Source organism: Theropithecus gelada, chromosome 3 (assembly GCF_003255815.1).
Source record: "Theropithecus gelada isolate Dixy chromosome 3, Tgel_1.0, whole genome shotgun sequence".
NCBI lineage: Eukaryota > Metazoa > Chordata > Mammalia > Primates > Cercopithecidae > Theropithecus > Theropithecus gelada.
Genome location: NC_037670.1, coordinates 175,872,827 through 175,885,967, shown reverse-complemented (window position 1 = coordinate 175,885,967; position 13,141 = coordinate 175,872,827). Strand labels below are relative to the sequence as shown.

The 13,141-nt window shown below is 51.2% G+C and overlaps 1 protein-coding gene across 2 annotated transcripts in view; it reads left to right on the top strand.

Moving 5' to 3' along the window:
* Positions 1 to 13,141, top strand: part of PRKAG2 (protein kinase AMP-activated non-catalytic subunit gamma 2) — a 324,143-nt gene that overhangs the window by 47,430 nt on the left and 263,572 nt on the right. The gene's annotated exons all lie outside the window — the stretch shown is intronic.

The window sequence follows — 13,141 nt, the reverse complement described above, 5'->3', positions numbered from 1 at the left end:
CTAAGCTCAAGCAATCCTCCTGCCTTGGCCTCCCAAAGTGCTGAGAGTTACAGGCATGAGCCACCATGCCAGGCCCAAGTATTGGCAGTTTTATATTGATATCGTGGTGAGTCAAAGGCCCTTAAAAGAAGGGAAGAAGAGATGAGGCAAGGCCACGGTCAGTTTGTAGGCTTCTAAGACTATGAAAATTCCTTCCTTTCTCTCCTAAGTTTGCCTTGCTAGCCTTTATAGCAGTGTCACCTCTGTGAGATGGCTTTTAGGGTCATTCTTTTTCTTCATGCATTAAACTATTCATTCTCTCTTTCAACAAATATTTGCTGAGCATGCACTGTCAGGAACTGTGCAGAGATGAATACAACATCGACCTGAATTCGGGGAGAGTCCTGCCCTCACCCCTTAGTGGGCTAGGATTTGATATACATCACAGGACTCTCTCAAAACCCCCAGAATGCCACTCTGTCCAGGGACCCATCTCCAGGCTCTGTGGGAAGGAGAGGTAGCTCTTCCTCATAAAAGCGTGGAGACCCCTGGACAAGGAGCTGCACTCATTCCAGGGCCAGCCTGGGGTCGGGGCTGCCCTGGGTAGCAGGTGTTTGCTATGTGCTTGCTGAGTGAATGGGTGACCCGGCACACCTGTATCCACTTGGGACTCCTCCTTTGTTCCAAGGGGAGCTCACACCCCAGCCTCACGTTGACCTGAGTAATCACCCTGGGAGTTTTCCTGGACTGGGTGGAAAGGGAAAGAAAGCATCGTGATGGGGAACCCATGGCATCTGCTGCGAAGCTGGAACCCAGGGAAGCCCCCGCATGCATTGTTACAATCTCAGGAAGAACAGCACCAAGACGGAGGCCACATGGTCCTCCTGGGGCTGTCCTTGGAGGTACAGAGGCTCTGGCATTGGAAGTCATGCCACGACAGGCTATAGCAAGGCAGTTTTTTGTTTGTTTGTTTGTTTTTACCTAAGGCCACCTCAAGAAATTCTTACTGGAATATGTGTTTGGAAAAGCTGTGCCTCTACCCAGGACCTTTTCCTGGTAAAAAGCATATTTTCTCTTTATGTAAAATAAACATCCTGCAACCCATTGTGTTTTCCTTTCTCTAGGTCTACCTACCTATTTTGGCTGCACGTTAGAATCACCTGAGGGGCATTTAACAAACCCCAGTTCCAGCTGGGTGCAGTGGCCCACGCCTGTAATCTCAGCATTTTGGGATGCCGAGGTGGGCGGATCCCTTGAGGTCAGGAGTTTGAGACCAGCCTGGCCAACATGGTGAAACCCCGCCTCTACTAAAAATACAAAAATTAGCTGGGTGTGGTGGCAGGCACCTGTAATCCTGGCTACTCGGGAGGCTGAGGCAGGAGAATCACTTGAGCCTGGGAGGCAGAGGTTGCAGTGAGCTGAGATCGCACCACTGCACTCCAGCCTGGGTGACAGAGTGAGACCCTGTCTCAAAAATAAAGGAATGAATAAATAAATAAAAATAAATAAAAATCCCAGTTCCCACTGGACCCCAGATGGATTAAATGAGAAACTCCAAGACCAGGCACTGGAGTTTTTGTGGTGGTTGTTTTGAACTCCAGGGGTGATTTCCGTGTGCATCCAAGGGTTGAGAGCCAGTGGTCTGCAGGAAGTCTGGACCCAAATATATGACTTAGCTGTAGTGTTCCCTCCTACACAGCTGTGTTCTCTGGTTCCAGCCTTCCATGTTGAATTTTTTCCAAACCTGATTTCCATTGGCCTATGGAAAGGTGGCCTTTTTTTTTCAATACAGCCTTTCCTGACCACAGCCTCTGCTGTGATGTGTGTGTGCAACACAGAAACACATTCTGTTGGGTGGATAAATAAGTGAATAGAGCAATTAGGAAGCAGGAGAGAAAATGGAATTGCAATGGTGTTTTATTTAACTCAAAAGTGGTGTTTTGTGAAAAACAAGTTTGATCAGTGGAAGAAAAAAATAGAGAATGTTGGAAGAGGGTTCTGAATATTTGAGGATGTGTCACCTCTAATATTTGTTTAATCTCCCGTTAGAACATTTATTTTCACTTATAGTCATTACTTTTCCTTGATAGCATACAAATCCCTAGCTCTTTTCTTATTAATGATTAGGGTACATTTTCACCTCATAAAGGAAAGAGAGAGGAAGGGAAGGTGAGAGGGAATTTCCTCCTTATGAAGAGCTGGAAATGGAAAGAGGAAATGGGTGAAATTAATGGAACTGAGCCAGGCGCGGTGGCTCACATCTGTAATCCCAGCACTTTGGAGGCCAAGGCGGGTGGATCACCTAAGGTCAGGAGTTCGAGACCAGCCTGGCCAACATGGTGAAACCCTGTCTCTACTAAAAATACAAAAAAATTAGCCGGGCCTGGTGGTCAGTGCCTGTAATCCCAGCTACTCGGGAGGCTGAGGTGGGAGAATTACTTGAACCTAGGAGGTGGAGCTTGCAGTGAGCGCAGATCACACCACTGCACTCCAGCCTGGGTGACAGAGCAAGACTCAGTCAAAAAAAAAAAAAACGTGGAACTGGAAGTCAGGAGAGACAGAGAAAGAAGGAATGGATGGGTGGGGTGTTTAGGGCAGGGCGGTGGTAGGTGCACCGCTGTGCACACCAACTGGGGGAAAGGTACTCTACCTGTTAGGGTGAGCTGCTCCAGTTCTCTGGGATGGAGGGGCTTCTTCGGATGTGGGACTTCCTGTTTTAAACTCCCACGGTCCTGGGCAAACCGAGACTAGTTGGTCATCCTGACTCTGGCCAAGGACCTACTGGCTGCTTGCTTGCTGATGTTTGTTTGGAGGCATCTGGGGCCAGGAAAGGGAGTGAAGGAGCCTTAGGCTGGGGTGGGAAGCTTGACCTGGCTCTGAGCCACACAGCTTTATGCTCTGGTGTCTGTAATGCTGGACATTTGTGCTCAGGAAAGGGCTTGCTGAACAAACGCCCAGCTCAGGGGGTGGGACATGAAAGGAGACGTGGGCCTGAGGAGCGTCCCAGAGACAAACAGGGCAGGAAGTTCTCTGTTCTAACATGAAAGGGGAAAAAACAGACTTCAAATGTATTCTTCCCACTGTGCTGGGAGTTACCTGGAGGGCGGAGACCCTGTGCTTCATCTGGTACCCCTGTCACCTAGGGTGCCCGGTGCACGGGGAGCGGCCAGTGCGTGTTAAATCTGGGCCAGAGGAAGCACGCGTTTGGTGTCTGGCTCTGTGTCAGGGTCGGGAGTATTTATTATACAAAAAGACTGCCATCCTCACATTATTTTAAGGTATCGTTGAGGGTACGAATCATATACTTGAAGTCTTTATAATCAGAGAATAATATAAAGTGAATTTGATGAAGGAAAACAAAGCATCACGTCCTATTTGGATTTAGGACTTCACTCTCAAAGGCCCTAATTCGAATTTGATTCAAATAGCAATGCCAGGGCAAAGAAGCCAAGTAGATGACCTTCTGTGTTTTTTGAGACAGAGTCTGGCTCTGTCACCTGGGTTGGAGTGGCAGTGGCACAATCTTGGCTCACTGCAACCTCCACCTCCTGGATTCAAGTCATTCTCCTGCCTCAGCCTCCTGAGTAGCTGAGATTACAAGTATATGCCACCACACCCGGCTAATTTTTTTGTATTTTTAGTAGAGACGGGGTTTCACCATGTTGGCCAGGCTGGTCTTGGACTCCTGACCTCAAGTGATCCACCCGCCTCAGCCTCCCGAAGTACTGGGATTACAGGCATGAGCCACCACGCCCCGCCTAGATGACCTTCTTAAGCGCTGTAAGTTACACTGAGTTTATTTAGGATTAGGGAATAGACTCAGAAGAAGGAGAGAAAAGGAGGTGGGAGAAAGATCACGCATGAGTGTCGGCTGAGTTCCTCTAGGGTAGTGAGTGGCCCCACATCCTCAGCAGCAAGCCGGGACTGAAGTGCATTTCTCGCTACTGCTGTACATGCATTGCCAACAGCTGTGGCTCTGCTTTGTGTCCTGTTAATTTTGGGAACCCAGGCTGAAGGAGCGGTTCCTGTCTGGGTCCTTGCTGTGAGAGGGACAGAGGAGAGGTGTCAGACACGGGACAGCTCCAAAAGCTTCCACTGGGAAGTGGCACACATCACTTCTGGGAAACGCAAGGCACACGGCCAAGTGTGATGGGGGTAGTGGGGGTTAATAACCCTCCTAGAGGGAGGGGCTCCACACAGAGGCTACTAAGATCTCATTACAGTCTCATCATGATGTAAAAGATCAGTCGATACCATTCACCATGGCTTAGGAGTTCCAGCAACTATCTGCACTACCTTCCACCAACCTTGATGTTAATACAAGCAGCATAATCCAATCACTTGTGTATCTTCTTAGAATGGGGATGTCTGGAACCAGGCAGGATGACAGGAAGTGGGGAAAAGCCAAGGGGAGCAAAACGCAGGCTGAATCGGGATCTTTGACCTGAACCAGTTACGAAGCTTCTAGCTAAGAAGCTTTCCAAGTCATAGAATATTATGAATATTCCGGACCAAGGGCAGTTTACGGCATGCGCTTGAGTCCCCGAAGTCCAAGGGATTGCTTCCCGGTTTACTTGAAATCAAAAGCTGATTCCCTCTTAAAGGAAAAGCTCAGATTTCTGACTTCACAGTTCCCTTCTCAGAGGCTCCTTGGGTTCTGCCTCCATAAGTTATACCAAGAATAACTGGGGGCCTCCCACGTGCCATTTTCCCTCTGTGCCTGTTTCCCCATCTTTACAGCGAGGTGGGTGGGTGCTATCAGTGGTTCTTACTTAGCAGAATATTTCAATCACCCAGTTCTCAGCCCCAGACATTTTGACTCAGTAGTTCTTAATTGGGATCTAGTTTTTGAAAACGCTCCAGAGATTCTAATGTTCTCTCTAGGTAGATGAATTATTTAGCCAGGTGTGGACTTTACCACCTTTCCAGCCCCCATCCACCAGGAATGACTCTGGGCCCCACGTCCCTGGGCACAGCCCTCGTAAAGGATCATAGGATCAGGCTATGGAAGGCTCCAGAAACAGATGGAGGGTGTCATCTCTTCCCACCTCCCTCCCTAGCCTCTGATGTGGAGTTTGACGTTTTAATCAGAGATGAGGCCCCCAGATGGCCCAGTAGGCCAGGGCTGGTTAGGCAGAGGGTGAGCGAGGTTCCATCTCCTTGGGGTCTACTTTCTTGTCCCTGGACTGACTTGGGAGAGGGGTCTGCACCCACCACGGTGTCTGGCCCATGTGACCACTCACAAATGGGGCCAAATTCAACAGCCCCTATTTCCAAATAAGGTCACATTCTGAGCTTCTGGGGGTGAAGACTCCAATGTCTTTTTTGCGGGTGCAAGCACTTTAACCCGTGACAGCAGAGCACAATGCATTCTGAGATGTTTCTTTTAAAATCATTAAAACGTTTAAGAAGTTTCAGCTTAAGTTTTAGTGTTTATTCAAGTTTTGAAAAAAAAAATGTTGATACAAAATCCCTGTAGCCAACAAAACTGGATACACATTTTTCCTGTTCTTCCTGAGTTTCACAGAGAGTCCCCAGGCGGCTGTGGGGAGGGGGGCCACGCCTGGCAGAGTCCGGCTGCGGCCTGGCCCGTGCTGCTGTGACAAGCCAGGGGTCAGGGAGCAGGTTCTGCAGCTGAGCTTGAGTTTTCCACTGTGGGGTGGGGTGGGATAGGGTGGGGTCTGAAAACCAGGTCGCTGGGAGGAATTCTAGGAGCCCTAGATTTTCAAGTGATAGAGCCGGGCTTGGCGGCCACTCAGCTTCCCCAAGCTGATTAGTTAGTTGCTGGAGGTTGTTTTCTTGTTTGTTTCAGTTTTGAATCAGGGCTGAACATTCTGTGTTGTGGACTCATTGGGCACCCATTCCTCAGTAGCCTTTTGTGGGGAAGGGAGGAGTGAGACGTGGGGGTGTGGAGGCGGGTCCCTGTCACCTGACCCAGGGTGCAGGTGGCATCCACATGGGTCTACGCCCCTGACCCTGACCCCACACAGCCAAGGCTGTTGCACTGAGCGTGTCTGTCGGAGCTTGGGAAGATGCTGTCCATCTTCCACCACCGGAAGCAGCACCATCTCACAGGCCAGCTGCCCCAGGTGCCCAAGCCTGGGCAGCGGGGCTGGCTCACCCTTCCTCTCAGCCTTCCCCTCGCCCCCTGGCCCTCAGCTTTTCACAGTCTCAGCTGTGCAGCCCAGCCCCAAGGGAGCCCCTGCACCTGGGCCGCCCGTGTGCTCGGAGCCTTGTCTGGAGACTGGCTCAGCGCCTCCTCAGGGCCGCAGCTGCCTTTTGCTCCTTTTCACTCCCACAGCGCCTTCACCCAGGCAGCGCTGGGTACGTGGTGCTCAGTCAGTTGATTAAAGCAGGCCTTGGGGACAGTAAAGTCACCCCCGGCCTTCACCCTGGCCTGCTGCCCTCCTGACGCCACCTCATTCCTGGGCTTGAGGCTTCCTGGGGTGGTGGCAGCTGCGCTCTGGCCCCAGTCCTGGCCAGAACATCATCCCACCCCGGGGGGGCTACAGGTGTCTGTTTCTGGAACATTCTATTATTTACTTTCTGCCGTTTCCTACCTTGCCTTAAGGTTCAGAGTCTCTGTATCTCTCCCCAGTGGCAGTTGTCATGGGTGAGTTCCTTAAATGGGCTTCTCTGACACCTGAGTCACACGGCACTGGAATGCACTGGGGTGTCTCCCAGATCCTTGGCTCCCAGCAGCTCCCAGGCCCTGTTTGCCTCCGTAAAACTCAGCATACGGATGTGCACATGTGTGCGTGTGTGTATGTGTGTGCATGTGCATACATACGGATTTAATCCTCAGTAACTGTGGGGTGGGCATAATTATTAACCCCACTTTACAGGTGGGGAAACTGAGGCATAGAGAGGCTAAATAACTTAGCCAAGGTCCCAGCACTGGTAAAGCAAAGCTGGAATTTGAACCTGTAGAGAAAGAGCATCCACTTCAAAGGGCGAGTGGAGGCATTTTCTCCTTCGTGGCATGCTCGGGACAAGGAATCCAATGTGTCTTAGAGAGGACTTCTCGGGCATCGTTATAGAGGGCAATTTGTGGAAAAAAATTGGTTTTGTGCACCAGTGTGGTTTCTGTTGATTTCAATTAAACTGGGAGCCTTGTGCATGCTAAACGACAGCTTGGCCTTCTACCACCTGGGCAGCCCGGGGCCTTCTGCTCAGCAGTGCCATTGAAGCTGTTTTAGGTCACAGACGTTCAGCCTCGGAGCACCTGCCTGAGACTAGCCGGGCTTGTGCTACAGCCTGTCGGCCTTCTGCCAGTGCCAAGCCTGGGCCCATTCCTGGTTCCCAGCTTAAAAGAAATATCGAGTTGCCATGAGCCTTCCAGAACCTTCTAGAGCTTTCCAGAGCCTTGGCAGTGTGTCTAGGGAACAAAGGAGGAGGATGCTCTAGGGCCTTACAAAATGCAAGGACCCTTCAGTGCCTCTGATTTTTACTTGATCTTGCTTATCTTAGCCTCAGTCCTACTCCTTTCATGAAGTTCTTTTTTAAGACTTTCTTCCAAAGTAGCCCCTTCCTTCTGGAAACTTCTATGGTGGTGGCTGCTGTCCGTGCCACACATGATGCTGTGTGGACTCTCAGCCTGCTTGTTCCCTGTCTCCACAGCTTTCCTTCTGGCCAGGACTGAGGTCCTTGAGGTTGGAGGCTCTTCCACTTTTCTTGGGTCCTAGCAATGCAGCATGAGGCAGGTACCTGGCTTGGGGGGGGTTCCTCAAAATATCCATTGACCTGGAGAGGGGGTGCCTAGAGACAGAGTGGGAGTGGTGATAGGTCACTGAGAGCTGTTAGGGCAGGGTGGGCCTCAGGGTTAGGAGAGAAGCCCGGCTTATTGTTGTTTAAAAAATGGAAGAGGAGGCCAGGCGCGGTGGCTCATGCCTGTAATCCCAGCACTTTGGGAGGCCGAGGTGGGTGGATCACGAAGTCAGAAGATCGAGACCATCCTGGCTAACATGGTGAAACCCCATCTCTACAAAAAATACAAAAAATTAGCCGGGCGTGGTGGCGGGTGCCTGTGGTCCCAGTTACTCGGGAAGCCGAGGCGGGAGAATGGTGTGAACCTGGGAGGTGGAGGTTGCAGTGAGCCAAGATGGCACCACTGCAGCCACTGCACTCCAGCCTGGGTGACAGAGTGAGACTCCGTCTCAGGAAAAAAAAAAAAAAAAATGGAAGAAGAAAGAAAATGGGGCTTCCCAAGTGCCAAGTGCTTTCTGTTGAAGGTGGTGCTTGTCTCCAGACAGTGGCTGCTGCTTATCAGGTCTGAGGAGCTCTTCTCTTGACTGGCTGTTGACCCTGTGGGAGATGCGAAGTTGGAGACCACAGAGGCGGTGTTCCGAGTAGAGTGTCTCCTGCAGGAGCCACAGGGGCCGGGCCACGAAGTGGTGTTCTGAGTAGAGTGTGCCCTGCAGGAGCCACAGGGGCCAGGCCCCAAGCATCAAAATGATGGAAGTCAAAGGAGCCCACGGCAGTGGGTGTGGGGGAGTCATTGTGATGGGGGTAGGAGCGAGGTCAGAGAAGTCCTTGGAAGGAGTGAAGCTCTGACAGCTGCTTAAGCCTGTCCCTGTTGAATTTACGCTAAGCTCATCAGCACTCCTTTTGGCATGCACCATTTTTTAGAAAAAGGTTCCAGCTGCCAGCATGGACGGCGAGTCCTTCCTCCTCTCACTTCTGCTCCCTGCACACATCGGGCTTGTTCAGACTGGAGTTAGACAAGTCATTGTGGGGTCACGGGACAAAGTCTCAGCTGGTTTCCCAGTGGATAGGCCTATCTCTTCCTTATCAGGTGCTGGCATAAAATCAGGAGCACCTGGTCTTAGCCTTGGCCCTCTAAGGACACAGCCATGTAACCTTGGGCACATCACTTAAACTGATTGGTCACATATGACTTAGCATTTATAGACCTGCTGGCTTATTGGGTACAGGTGTGTCCCTGATTGGGCAGGTGACATGCTCTGAACCCAAGTCAGCCACCCCAGGAGCTGTGTGCACACTCAGTACACATGGCTCTTCTTTGGACAGAGGGCTCTGGGGCCCCGTCCCACATTTGAGGCTCAGGGGACCCTGTGACCTGGGAGCAGTTTTCACCCATAAGGCTCCAGGCAGTAGCCCAAGTGTCTCAAGACCTTCAGGTGGTCAGAACTTGGCCTTGAAAGACAGAGAAACTGTTATCCTTTGCCGGGGCTGGTTTGTTTTTGTTTCCACTCCATTAAAGTCAGGACACAAGGTCTTAATGACTCCAAATGTCTTTGCAATCCTGCAGTTTTAGAACTACTAGTTCTACCTGGATGGAGGTACTCAGGGAGGGGCAGGGTGGCAAACTGTTCTCAGCTAATCTAATCTCAGCTCAGCCGCTCAGCAAACATCTGGTTACTTTGGTAAATATTGGTGGTCTCTAGCGACTGGAGGTGGGTGAGGCTGTGTGTCCCCCTGACAGCCTTGGGACTGGTGGTCTATGACAACAAAAGGAAATCCTAGAGCAGGGTTTGCCAAATCCCTACAGGCGATTTTAGGCGGCAGGTCCAACCTGTTCTTGTAGCTCAGAGGAAGTCCCAATGCTGCCCTCTGGCAGATGCACCCTGAGCAGGGCCCAGAGGTGTTAGGATGGGCAGGACGGGTCGAGCTAATAGCAGATGCAGCAGCTGGGTCCTTGGAGGTGGAGGATGCAAACCAACAGCGTCCAGGTCACCAGGGCTGCAGCTGGGTGGGCTGTGGGCCGGCCAGATTCTCTGTCTCTTCATCCAAGGGGGCTGCAGCCTGTGCCGTCCTCCTGACTCACTCTGCACACCACTCATTTTGCCAGGGAGCTGATTAGCAAGCCCTCTGCTGTGGATTTCAACAAGGGTGTTCACAGTGCAGAGCGGCCCTCTTTGGCACATTGGTTCCCAGTCGGGGTATTTCAGAAGCAACCACAGGACCTGGCATATTGTAGAGTTCATGAGTGCAGGGCACTGGCCTCAAGCTGTCGTAGGAATGGGGTTCCGAAGTAAAATGCCACACTGTCTACATCCCACCAGGCCCAGTCAATCTCAAATGCTGGCCCCAGCCAGTGCCATTTCATGCCCCGAATCCCCAGCTGCTGGTCCTAAGTGAAATAAAAGTGTGGTCAATGAGGCTGGGCCTTGAGCCCAGGGTGTTCCCTCTTCTTTCAACTGCCCTGGCCTCTGGCTTTCCCCTGCACAGATCTTGCAGGACGGTGAGGGCAGGGACAACATTGGCACGTAAAAGGGGGGTAGAATATGGGCTTTATTGGTCAGTGTCTCTGCCCAGGGCAGTTGCCATCCATCCTTTTACAGATACTCCCTCTGCAAGTTACCCTGCTGGCCTGGTGCCGAGACGGGCTGTGGACACGGGGTTCTGGATCCTGTTGCCACTAGGCCTGCAGCAGTATAGTCCTGCACAGCAGTGCCTCGTCGCAGGGACGTGAGCTTGGCATGCAGCATTTGACTTTTAGGTGAAGGGCTGAGGGCGGCATGGGATTTGGCAAGGATTTGTGCTAGATTTCTGGGATGCTGAGAAATCTAACCCAGGACTGTTATTCGGGGGTTCGGGGGTGGGGCTGGGAGACACGCCTTTTACACATGTGTGCTCACGTATGTCTAGTTTTTTAGGCCACTTACACAGCTCAGGCAGTACCATGCGTCGTTTGAGATTTTCCTGTCACATTTGCCATTTGTAATTCTTTGAAGTCATGGTTTTGACTTGTTATGTAATATCATAAGGCCCCAGTGTCTGGCTCTATCAGAACATACTTGACAATATCCCATTTCTGCACACTCAGGGGGTACCTGATCCTTTCCGTGTTGCTGCAGACTTTGTTCATTTCGGATGTTATAGGCTGGACCTGTAAAGGGGGACTCTCAGCTTGCGATGTGTGAGCGTCTTCGTCTTATTTTTAATTATGCGAGTAATAAACAAGCATGGGCCACAGAAAAACTAGATGATAAACATAAACAAAAATGAATAAAGGGACAGTGGCCCTGTAGGACGTGCTGTACAGAGCCAGGCTGGGGAGGGGAACATAACTGTGATCGAATCCTGGCTTTGCAACTCGTATGTTCTGTAACCTTTGTGACTTCACTTCTCTGGGCCTCAGTAGACAGTATTTTGTGCGGGTTGAGATAGGATATGTAAAATACTCAGCACTCAAAATACACTCAAAGAATGAGTTCCAGGAGAGGGGCCTGGTAACAACCTATAGGTGCCAGGGAGGGGCTTTTAGGGGTAGGGCTGGGCTTTCTAGGGATGCCAAGCTCTAGGGTCAGGAGGGTGCCCCCATGGGGAGCCCAGGGACCATGAGGCCTGACAGCCTTGGGAAGCTTGGGGGCGTGGAAGGATGGCCGTGGGCCAGGCTCCTGTGGGCCTGGCAGCCCATGCTGAAGAAGCGGGGGTTGTTCTGTAGATGGCTTGGAGCCAGTGAAGGTTTTCTGGTTCTGTTGTGTTATTGCTTTGTCTGGTGAGGGTGTGAAGAGTAATGCCTGAAAAATGGAGGTTAGGAGGATGAATTAGAGCGGTGAGTCAGAGGGGATGTGCCTCAGGAAGGCATTTCCTTTCCACTTCTGGTTCTGACACCAGCCCGGTGCACCAAAATGGTCTTCAGGCTTTGCTAAGTATCTGTGATCTACTGGGCTCTGTTGTCCAAGACAGCGGACTCTGCCCTCCAGGGAGAGTAGGTGGAAAGCTCAGAGCCACCTGCACGCGGAGTGCAGTGGAGGTTCTGGAAGCAAGGAGAAATGCAGGTGAAGACAGTGGCCGTGTTTGCGGAGGGCAGCTTGCAAGCGGCAGCGGAGCTGTTTATGTTCCTTAATCTCTAATGGATGATCCCAGTCCCTGAGATGTGGAATTGCTGCTGTGAGAACTGCAGCGTCATCACACCCCATAAGTCACTCTCAGATGCTTGTCTCCAAGTGCAGCAAACCTCTGAATCCTTTGGATGACGGTGCCCATTTCCCTGACATTTCCAGCTTTTCCAAGCAAAACCAATTAGGCTTTTTTTCCTCAGGCTTGTATGTATGCTTTGGAATAAAGCACACAGAAAATAAAATGCCCAGCTCACCCAGCAAGGCTAGTTCCAGAACCAGCAGGAGAAAATACTGAGATTGGCCGGATCTCTGGTCAACCACTTGCATGGGTGCCCATGGGGCTGGCTGCAGGCTGCAGGCTGCAGGCGGTTTGGCCCTTCAATCTTCGCCAAATGGCGCCAGCTTTCTGCTAAACCTCAGGTTTATGCTAGCACTGCCTTCTGGTTCCAGAATAATCCCGCACATCCCAAGTTGATGCTTTTTTCTGTCCTGATGCTTGTTCATCCATGATCCCAACAGCAGCCCTGGGAGGTGTGCGGAACAAGCGTTTCCACTCAGTTTGGTTTTTCGGAGGAAGAACTGAGGTTCAGAGAAATGACTGAGCCAGGACTTGGACTTGGTTTGTTGACACAGAGTATTAGCGCCCTGGTCTGAAAGAGACCTGAGGAACATCACATAACACATGGCTCATTCTACAGACAAAAAAAGAGTTTCTGCTTAAAATGGCCTGCTCAGGTAGGCGAGGCCAGGGCTCAGGCTTGTGAGTTCCTGGAGCTATCTGGCCATGGCGCTCCAGGTCTGTGATTTGTCAGGTCTCCGCGTGGACAGCTGGATGGACCATGACTGCCTGGTACCCTCCTGGGCTGAAAGTGACCTTAAGAAAGCTTCAGACTTCCAACCCTTAGAGAAGCCCCCCAAGTCCCAGCTCACTCAGCTGCCGTTTTGTCCATGAGTCTTAGTGGATGGCCATGCAACGTCCTTCTGTCCCCTCTCGGAAGCCTTCCTGCGTATATCATCCACATTAATCTTTTTCCACCTTGTGCTGCCATCACCCTTACCTGAGTAACACATTTGCCTTTGAGTCATAGGCTCGTGGAAGAAACCTCCTTGTCTTGAATACCTGCAGGAACAGGTCACTCGATATCTTTGGAAGCAATTCCTCCACTGCTGAGAAGTTCAAGTCTTGAGCAAGTTTTATTTAATGAGGGACATGGTGGGGTTCTGAAATGGGGACCCTCATTTTCTCCTAACAATTCAAGTTCATTTTCTGCCCCACCAGCTTGTACATCCTTCGAGCCTGTTTTCAGGTCACCTGGGATTTGTTGTAATCAGGTGCAGGAAGACATGCAGAC